The 10,871-nt window shown below is 45.1% G+C and overlaps 1 pseudogene; it reads left to right on the forward strand.

Annotated features, from left to right (window-relative positions):
* The first annotated feature begins 9,248 nt into the window (after positions 1 to 9,248).
* Positions 9,249 to 10,615, forward strand: LOC129087628 (E3 ubiquitin-protein ligase KCMF1-like; annotated as a pseudogene).
* Positions 10,616 to 10,871: the final 256 nt, after the last annotated feature.

Consider the following 10,871-nt stretch of genomic DNA (forward strand, 5'->3'; position numbering starts at 1 on the left):
GTCCCTGCAGGACCAGAGTAGTAATGGCTGCTTGCTATGATCAATCTGTGTCATTTCATCTCTAATCAGTCAGTCCCCTTAACTGCCGATGGCCTTAAAGAGTTCTTCCTTCAACGTCACTTCAATTAGATTCTGTGAGTGTGCCGGCTCTTTTCTGCCCAAACTCCAACAGAAATAGGGCATGTTGGGGAACGAGGCTTAAAAAAAGACATAGAGGAAGCCCCAGGCCCTCTTGGACAGAGGGCTGTTGTATCAGCAGGTGACACTAGGGCCTTTGTGGCTGCCATCCTGAACCTGGGCGGCGGGGTGCGGGGTGGGGGGGTGTTGCTGGACTGAGGGAATCCAACGTGCTGTGGGTGGCAGAGCAGAAAGCCAGAAGGAGCCATGTCCTTGAGCTGCTCTCCCGCCCTGGCTGGCTAGGGTCGCTAGCTCTATGCTCTCTGATGCGTGATCTGGGGTGCGCTTCCCTTCTCCTTCTTCCTCACCTCCCTCCAGGTGCTGCCCCCAGGATTCTTTAGAACAGGTCCTTTCTCCACCATTCATCCTCCCTTATGGTGATTTTCATCTGGTTAAGCCCTCCCTCTCAGCAAAATATTGTAATTAAAAAAAAAAAAGACTCTTCTTTAGTCCATTTAAAGATAATTCTAATGTTAAGAACTCTTGTCCATGTAACTATTTTTCCTAAGTTGTAAATGATGTAACAGCTGACATCACTGGTTAAATCCCTCTATCCTAGGCCTCCACCTTCTGGTCCTCCATTGCTTCCTTTCATTTCTTTGACTCCCTGTCTTTTCAGTCCTGACTCTCTGTAGCTCTTCCCTACCAAACCTTAGAAAGGAAGTGGAAAGGAGAAACAAACAAACAAACAAATTCACCAAAAAGGAGGAGAAAGAGAAGCCAAATGATTATTTTCCAGTGAAAGCAAGAGAGAGTCCAGATAAGAGAAAAGACCTTTGAGGCCTGATGTTTTCATGGTCTCATTAACCTAATGTTAATTAGAGGCAGGAGTGCAGTGTTTGTTATTTCTTCTTGGGTGAGCGATTTGCATGAGTGATGTGGGATTCGAAGGCCATGGTTGAAACTTATTCTATGAAAATTATAGAATAATTGCCTGATATACCTACCTACCCAACCTAGCGGGTAAGTCAGAGGAAAATGATCAACCCATCCCTTGAACTGAAGACACTGAATCAATGCTTTCTGATGGTGTGGGTTCGGGCCAGGAGCCACTGAGGTCTGCAGACCTTTCCAGCTGTGCGGTTGGAGAGTTCTTAAGTGAGAACACATGTGCTGAGAACCCAGCATCAGATATTTTCATTGTAGAGGGAGATAGTATACGGCATGACTCTAAAATGAAGACTGTTGCTTCTTGCAATATATGAGACAGAAGAGGCACAGCACTGAGGGACCCCAGTCAAAGAAATATCGGACTCGGCTTTGAGTCCTTTGCTTCCTTCTGACTCTGGGAATTTGGGGAACTCAGCTTTTCTAAGCTTTCAGTGTGTTTATGACACGGAAAATAACCAACCCTGGTTTTTTAGATTTATGAAAAAATCAGTTACTGATTTATGAAGTAATCAACCCTATTCCGTCTACCTCTCAGGGTGGAGCAGATCAAGGGGTACAAAATGGTAGTCTGTTTTGAAGTGTAGTCTTCTACACATACACACATACCACACACTCTGAGGTTTCACTAGAACGTGCGTCCCAGTGACAAGGCTATGAAGGATTGTGAACTCTACTGGTCAGTGCCTCCTGTAGGACAGCATTGTGGGGAGAAGCGGGGGGGGGGGGGGGGTGGAAACAGTTGAAACAAGGTGCGGTCTTCCCCTGGGTTGCTTAATGTGCTTGGAAGACATCATTTAATCAAGGCAGTGTGCCCTGCACTGTGCTGGATAATGAGGAGAAGCATGGCATGTCTCAACCAGGCCATGTATAAAGAGATGCCTGCTTTTGCTCTCAGACTTAAGAGAGGGCACAAAGTTTAACACATGATAGTATAACCACCTGACATTTTAAAAGCAAACATTGTAATGTTTGTTTAAGAAAATTATATGTAGGTATGTTTTTGATTCACATTCTGCTGGCTCCTTCTCCTAAGCATTTCTCCAATCTACTGCTCCTCCACCCCCATCACCGCTACTGCTCCATTCCAGGCCTGTGTCGCCTCCCATGGGGATCATCCCCTCAGCCTCTGGCCTAGTCTCTCCTTCCGGGTCTCTTTCCTCCTGCAATCTACCATCCACACCAACCCAGAATTATCTCTAGGACTGCAGTGTAATTACGCCACTTTCTTGCTTACCATCCTCCCGAATCTCCCCAGTGCCTTTAGGATAAAGCCAAAATTCCTCCCCAGGGCATACAAAACCCCGACTCATCTCTCCAGCCACGTGGTTCACTACCATCCTAATCAACACTCAGGCCACCTTGAATGCTCTCAGTCCCTACCCATTCCTGTCCCTGGCTAGTCTCAGATGGTCACACCTACCTCTTTCTCTGCCCTGCTCTCCTGAGCCAAATTCCATTCCTCCATCCTGTGTCCCCACGGCTGGGCCGGGCTGCCCCTCAGGGCTGCCTGTGCACGCTAAGCCCTCCTGCCCCTTCGCTGTCAGCCTCACAGCCTCTCACACTTGTCTGAGCAGTGGGAATTCTCTCAACTCCCTACCAGATCCACAGTCCAGCCGTCTTGTCTCCTTTCCTCCAGTTAAAGTTATCAAGGTGTCCCTCCCCCATTACAGGTGGGCACCTCTGCTCTGGACGTTATCCTTCACCTTCTCAGGAACTCCTACTTTTATTCCCTCTTCATCTCCAACCTTGTTAATCCTGCCTTTCTCTTGGACAATTCCCATCGGCATGCAAACATTCTTAAGGTTTTCTTGATTCTTCAGAGGATCTCCAGCTGCCATTCCGTCACTCTGCCTTTTAGGCCTAAAATTCTTGGATGGGTTGCCTGGCCATGCTGTCTTCCTGCCTCACCTCTTCTCCATACCCACACCGGCCAGGCTTTGTCGGCAGCTGCCCTGTCGCCGGTAAGCAGTGACTTCCACTTTGCACACTCAGGGCTCAGTGTTCTGTGCTGATCAGGTGCCTCCCTCACAGGAGCCCCCACCGGGCCTGGGCTTCCTCCTCTTTCCTAGTCCCCTCACTGGCTTTCTACCCACTAACCTGACACCCTCACCTTTTTCTTCTCTTGCCACACTCCCTAAGGGTGGTCTCAGCTTGACCTAGAGTTTCATGTAACATTTATTTGCTGGTGATTTCTGGATTCACAGCTTCAGCTCAGACTGCCTCTCTGAACCCCAGACTGCGTGTGCAGCTTTCTACCCACATTCCCAAGTAGCTGTTACCCAAGTGTCTCAAATTTAATATGTCCCAGGATGGACTCTTCAATCCTGTCTCTTCAATCTATTCCCCCTTTGTCCCCATCTTCCCTGTCTCAATAAACCACACCTTCACTCACCTAGTTCCTCCATCCAGAAACCTGGATGACCAACTTGTCTCTCTCTCTCTCTCTGCTTACTTTCAGAGTCAGTTTGTCAGAAAATTCTGTCTAGTCCACCTCCAAAACATATCTTGTATTTGTCCACTTGGTGCCACCTCTTCTGTCCCTATAGTCCGAGCTACCTTCAGCTTCGAACGTGGTCCCCTGCTTCCACTTGGGGAAGGCAGCTCTCATCTATTCCTATACAGCATCCAGAAAAAGTGTGATGCTGCATAAACCGTTCAGTGGCTTCCCACTGTAGAGCTCATCTGACCCGCCTTGATCGGGCCCTCGCCTCTCTTGCAGCCCTGCTGCTCTTGCCAAGGCGCCACACTCTCCCTCACACACAGCCTGTGATGTCTGCTCAGGTCACCGATTTACATTCAGTAACTGCCCCTGGCAGGGAGATTCTGCGAGTAAATATTTGCTTTGATTGTTGTATTTACTGCTGGGTGCTAGGTCCTGGAGTAACTCAGATGAACCAAAGAAAGTCCCTGACAAACAGGAGCCCTTAGTCTGGTGAGGGACCCAAATGTGTGCACAGAAAATATTTACTATTTGACATGATAGGTGTGACACGGAGGGACAGCCACGCCTGGGCCAGGGAGACTCAGGAGAGGTTTCTCAGGGAAGGGGACGTCTGAAGTGAGTTGAGGAACTTCTACAGAAATCTAAAATAGTGAACAAAGGTAATAATGTTCGGAAAAAAAATAATGGAAAAACATCCTAAGATATTTATACCAGGGACTTCAGGCTTTTAGCTTGGTGGAAGTTTTTCATTCTTCTGTTTTGATATTTTCAAATATTCCATCACAAATTTATTTTTTTACAGTAAAAAAAAGTTAAAAATTTGGTTGGAAATAGTTCTTTGACACACACACAATCATAGGTATTGTAATGCAGGATAGACTGAGGTTTCTCATGGTAATTTTTCTCATCTGTTTCTGGAAGTCGGTTACAGGTACTGGAAATCACGCTTCTTGAAATACAATTTTCCCAAAGCAAACAAACAAAAAAGTAGAAGAAAAAGATGAGGAAAAGGATGGGAAATGTTGAAATCCTTTTAGTCAGTTTAGGAATTGAGTGGGCAGTAGGCAAGGGATAGGACGAGAAAAGAAAATAGGATTTTCTCGTGATGTTCCACTTGTAAAAGCAAGTGGGTGTTTTTACAGAGGTACCAACTAGTACTTCCTGGAAATCCGCTAGTGGGGACAGGCTGTGAGGTGGCAGTAAGAAAGATAAATGCTTTCCTAGGGAGTAATTTTAGTGCAGTGTGGAAAATGGGAAGAGAAAAAAATTAAAGAGTGAATGGAAAATCCATCCACAGGCCAACCCATACAATAGAAGCGCTGAGGAGCCTGTGCCCTGAGGAGCCCCCCAACCAGGCAAGGCCTCACTCTGGGCAAGTCCTCCCGCCCCCTGTGGCACGCAGCCTGGGAGAGAACGTTCTTTTATACTGCATGTCCCAGGAGTGGTTATCATTTTGGGGGAGCAGAAAAATTGGGAAGGAAGTACAAAAACCAAGACCACCAAGCTGCGACCTTTTCCCCTTATTCAACAATGCAAGTCTATCTTTCTATAACGGGTATTTAGATGTTTCTGAATGAAACATGCAGAACGTAGGCACTGTGGGGCCAGGGGAACTGCCTTTCAATCTCTGATCTCTCTCCAACTCAGCATCTTTTCTACCTTAGTCAACTCTTTTATAATAAGGATGCAGGGCACCTAGACCTCACTAGGCCTTGAGCCTCTTCCTGTTTTTCCTCCATGCTGAGACAAACCCTATTTAAAACTCTCCAGTGCTTTTCTGGAGTTCAGAATTTTCCATGTTCCTCAAAGCGAGCTTCAGTGTTTCCAGCTGCCCTGGCTTGCAATCTCCAATAACCACCCAGCTGTGGGAAGCTGAAAAGGAATGGTGCTATAATGAGATAAACCCTGTCAGTTTGTGGGGTGGGGGATTCAGAGCTTTCTACCTTCTCCTTTGCTTACATAACTTCTCTCTTCATAGGGGTTTTCATGTCAAAGAATCTGAAATGATAGAATATTCTGAAGGTTTGCTGAGGCCTCTGTGTTTGGACCTCCTTCAGTACCTAAGAGAAATACAGGGACCCGAAACTTCCTCCTTGGGACCGGCTCACTGGATGATATAGCCCCACTCCAGCAAGGGTTGCAATGGCTAAAAACAAGAGCCACGGCTTTGTCATTTGTGAGCACTGAGGTATTTTCCTCTAGTCAAAGGGATCTTTCACTTTCACACAAGCAAATCAGTAAGTTCTAATGGTTGACTTTTTAATTAATTAATTTTTAGAGAAGGGGAAGGGAATGAGAAAGAGAGGGAGAGAAACATTGATGTGTGAGAGATACCTTGATCAGTTGCCTCTCACATGTCCCCAATTGGAGACCTGGCCCACAACCCAAGCAGGTGCCCTCACCAGGAATTGAACCAGCCACATGTTGGTTCTCAGGTCAGTGCTCAATCCACTCAGCCGTGCCAGCCAGTGGATTCACTTTCAAGATATGAAAACAGTAGCATCTATTGATATAAGAATAATTCCATATTTAATTTACAGCAGGAGACAATCCCAAAGGATTTAGGATAAGGGCGGTAGTTTCCAGCCCAGTCTTAAGCCACCAGCTACAGTGTATCCTAAAGCCCCTTTTTGGTAGAGATCATCCCAGCAATAACTGGGAATGTTTCCTCCTTTTGTTATCAATTCCCAGCCTAAAGGCTTGTCCATTTCCTCGTTTCAATTGCTGTCTTCGAGAAATTTAATCAGGTCTGGTTAGATTTAGAATTATCTTGGAATCTGGTTTGAAGAAACTATTTTTTTTTAACTTTGGCTAGAATTAAAAATGGTAGAAGGGGACAAAGGAGTGCAGACAAAGTGCTATTTGTCTTCCTGTTGCCAAGAACCTGACTTGATAAAGTGATGGTCTGAGATGATTGCTTTTGAAATCATGAACTCAGACGAGCTTACTTAAAGAAGTCTGACCTGAGCCTCTGCGTGGCCAGCACCCGCTCCTGCCCAGCTGGCTTGGGGCGACCAGTAGTGCTAGTGTGTCTGGGGTTAAAACTGCGTGTCTTGAGTCTTGGAAAAACCCTCAGTCCTGGGAAAATTGGGATGATTGGTCACCTACTTGGAATTAAACTTTGAATAAATCAAAACAATAAGACAACTGAGACAACACACTGTTTATCTGGTTTTAGTTTTCTTTCTCTGTGTGGGATGGACCCTGATCCCAATCATTTATTAAAGGGCTTTGGGGTGGAGAAGGCAAGAAGAGTGAGAAAAAGGGAGTTTGGGTGGAATGCTTTTTTTTTTTTTTTTTTTGCAATGAGTCTCTGTACTTTCAGGGCAGTTTATTTTTCATAACAGCTACATTTAGATAAGGAGTGAGACGCGTGATAGCAACAGAGGTTGGGCCTAAGCTAAAAAAAGCAATTTCTGCTCATAAATAATTGGTATGAGAGTGAGTCTTGGTGTAGAGAAACTTCCCGAATTCTCAGGCAGACTTAGATAACTTTTTTCCTTGTGTGTTCACTACAGATTGTACCATATTCCATCTCAGTAAATCTAAAAATTTCAGTTCATGTATGTGCTTATAAAGTGCTGGTTAGAAAAGATGTAACTTTTCATTTTGGCATTTCTAGCACAGGCATTGTGCCTAGTACACAGTGGGTGCTTAATAAATTGAAAAATCATTTACTAAATGCATACCCGGGGGGAAGGGGATTGTTAAAGGGAAATGGAAAATTCTCACATTTGTTTTCAAATCCATTGTGGAGTGAGTTATGAATATTTGCCTGGTGGGTTTTATTTTACTTTTTTTCCCTTAGATACATTGAATGGAAATAAGATTTGTTTATCTTTGCAGAGTTGGAAAACCATTTCCTTTGGCAACGGGTGGGAAGGTAAGGGTGAGTGGTAATGACAAAGGCATCTTCTTACATCAAAATACAAGTATCTCTCTTGCTTCTTGGAAGAGAGGAGGCAAATGTGATTCCACCAGGCAAAGCTATTAGCCTTCGCTGCCCTCATCGGTCAATGGTCTTGCATCCACAGGAGAGTGAAGGGACGTTGTTCTGTGTTCCACATGGATAACTGTCCACCGAGCTGCCATAGCTTTCCAGCTGCCCCAAGAGAACTCACCCCTGATACGCCTCTGGGACACCACTAAGGGCAAAGGAGGAAGAGTGTGCGGAGAGCTCTCATGCCTTGTTGGGAAACTGAGGTGAGCATGTACTTTACCTCCTCACCTTCCTCCCTCTTGCCTTTCTTCTCTTCCTCTCTCCTTCTTTACTTCTGCTTGTGTGTATGTGTGTTTGAATTTCAAAGTTACAGTTGACCTTTCAACAAAGCGAGGGTAAGAGGGACTGACCCCCTGTGCAGTTAAAAATCCATGTATAACTTTTGATTCCCCCCAAACTTGACTACTGTTGACAGGATGCCTTAGTGATAATATACAGTTGATTAATACATAATTTGCATGTTATATGTATTGCACGCTGTATTCTTACAATAAAGTAACCTAAAGAAAAGCAAATGTTATTAAGAAAATCATAAGGAAGAGAAAACATTTAGAGTATGGTATGTATTAATTGAAAAAAAAAATCCGTGTGTAACTGGGCCTGCGTAGTTCAAACCTGTGTTGTCCAAGGGTCAACTGTAATGTATGTTTGTACACAAAAGGCTTAACCTTTCGGAATGTGGAAGAGTCTTTTTCATCAGAAAAACCGCCCTTGATCCTGTAGCACTTGATGGGAAAGTGCGCTGTTATCTCTGCCTGCTCTCTAGAGGGCCCAGATCATTTCCAGCCTCAGCAATGAAGCTGTGCCTTTTGTGTCACGCCTTTGTGTCTTGGACTCTGTCAGACTTGGGTCACCTTTCTTGTATCTGCTTTTCAGCTTGCTGTGTCCTCCATCCCAGGACTTCCTCCTTTCCCTTTTGCCCGTTGCCAAACTCCTCTGAGGTGTGACTGCCCTCCCTGCCCCAACTTGGCTTTCTCTCTGGAGGACAGATTCCCTGCAGAATTTGAGGCTTCCTGTAATACTATTCACAACCATTTCTTAGCTGCAGGAGTTAAACTGAATCCATGCCGTGTGCTCTTTACCTGTATTTCTTCCACGTTGACCCTATCAAAAGGGAGAGCACTGCCCACTAAGCTCTGTTAGTAACATGAAGCTGACATATTCCAGGGTTTCTGGATAGGGAGGTTTCTCCTGAGGGCAAAATGGCTGAACTTGTAGGCTTACATTTTGAATTTTGGTACCATTGAGTCCTAAATACTTGCAAGGAAGTTGAACAAATGCTAAAGGCAATTGAACAAATGCGGATCTAAAGATGAACACAAAATTGAATCTTGCTCATAAAATAATATTTCATTTTCAGATTAATGTCTCCACATGGTTGTCTCCTCACATAGCTTTTCTCCTGCCTTTCCAGGACAATGGGCATGTTTAGTCAACCCCCTAGGCATTGACAGATTACGTGAAGCAGAGAAACAAAAAGTGAGTCTCATAACAACTAAGGTGTCCCCTCTTCTCCCTGCCTCAGGGGAATCACTGGGGTCCCATTTTATTTCTAAGGTCCTCTGCCACCAACACCTCCCCTAGAACGTCGCTCCCTTGAAGCAACAGACTCCAGCAGAGCCAGCCTCTCCACACTAATGTGCACACCCCACTACAGGAGGGCGTGTTATGTGACAATACAACTCTTCTCTAGTTTCCAGAACGCTGGATGTAGATTTTAGAAATAGGAATCAAGAAATGAAGACATTAAGGCTGTTGCCGAGGGAGTGCCCCCCTGCTCACCCCAACCCTGCATCTGAGGCAGGGATTCGAGTGGGACAAAGGGAGTCCCTGCGGGCAGTACCGGGATCTTCAGGGGACACTGGAACCCACCGCACCCCTGGCCGAATTAGGGCGTCCCAACTTGAAAGTATGAGCTGTGATGCATGTTTAAAAGAAAATTTTCCATGGTGCAGCTATGTGTTTAATTTGCTACGATTACGATCTTTGAACATCTTGTTATGAAAGTAGTGCAACAATAGTGCGTACAGAATCAACCAGTGCAGTGCATATTTATAAGGGTAGATTTTGATTTGTGCTATGCTGGGGAAGCTTTCCCTGCAGGGCAGCCACAGTCTTTTACTTGTCCCTGGTGTGGAAAAATGGGCTATACAGAGACATCTCTTCAAGAACAGGTTACTTCTGAGTACGCAGAAACATCAACAGAAGTGATTTTTCCTGATTGTGCAGCACTAATTAGAAGCGTATTGAATCATGCGGCAGGTGACTTTGCAGCTCATCTTACCCTTGAACACTGAGTCCCTGGAGATTCGGATGAATCGAGTGGTGTTGGATGTGTACACATAATGTTTCACCCTGGCCAGGGATTAGGAGGTCCTGCTTCTCATAGATCCAACATGTATTTTCTCTAGCAGTTTTACTGGTAGACTTTCTTCTCCTCAGAGTTTGTATTCTCCAAACAAGAGGGAAGCCATGGATCCAACGTGTATTTTTTCTAGCAGTTTTACTGGTAGACTTTCTTCTCCTCAGAGTTTGTATTCTCCAAACAAGAGGGAAGCCATGGATCCTATAGCTGAGCTTTTATCTCAGTTACCAGGAGTGAGACATTCTGTAGGGGACAGCTCGATTCTTTGGGCCCTTGCACTTCGCAGTTACAACTGCAGGTGCAGCTGCAACTAGAACCCGCAGCAACTGGAGAGCGCTGTCGATGCAAACCATGCACTAACACAGCGCCACCACTACGATCACACAAGCTGCAGCAACAACCAACGCAGCTTACATGGAGAGCACTCAGCAAGCTATCCAGAATCCCCAAATTCTTTTAACGAGATTGAATGATCCTAAACTGTCGGCAACAGAGCACCAGTCTATGGAAAGTGAGCAAAGAGATCACAGCCTGTTTATCCAAGAGCTCCTTCTGTCCACGTTAGTGCGTGGAGAGAGCCCCTTCTGAGATGAGAATGAATGGGAAAGGGGGGACGGGAATGGCGGGTTTTCGTGGTATACTCTGTGTAGATATTCTGCCTTTAGATGTTGTTTTAGAAAATCTAAATTTAAAAGGGAATAATAAAGGAATTGAGCCTCCACCACTTCCTCTCGGATGATATCCCAATTTTCAGACAACATCCTTTGTGTTGCATTTGCCAGTGAAAGTAGACAACAACTATCTTGTGTCTGGTGATTGTAATTTCAGGTCTGTCACTCTTGTTACATTGTGCACACTCAAATGGAAGAGGGAAAATATATATGATAATCATTTCCACTTAACTAATTGTTACTTCTAGCGGGTAAATGTAGGAAGCAGTGCAGGGGTGATCTCTGCTTCCTGTCTCTTGACATGCAAAGAAGCTCTTCTAATAT

Source organism: Pteronotus mesoamericanus, unplaced genomic scaffold (assembly GCF_021234165.1).
Source record: "Pteronotus mesoamericanus isolate MK-2021 breed Mesoamerican mustached bat unplaced genomic scaffold, CSHL_Meso_final contig_130, whole genome shotgun sequence".
NCBI classification, from domain to species: Eukaryota; Metazoa; Chordata; class Mammalia; order Chiroptera; family Mormoopidae; genus Pteronotus; species Pteronotus mesoamericanus.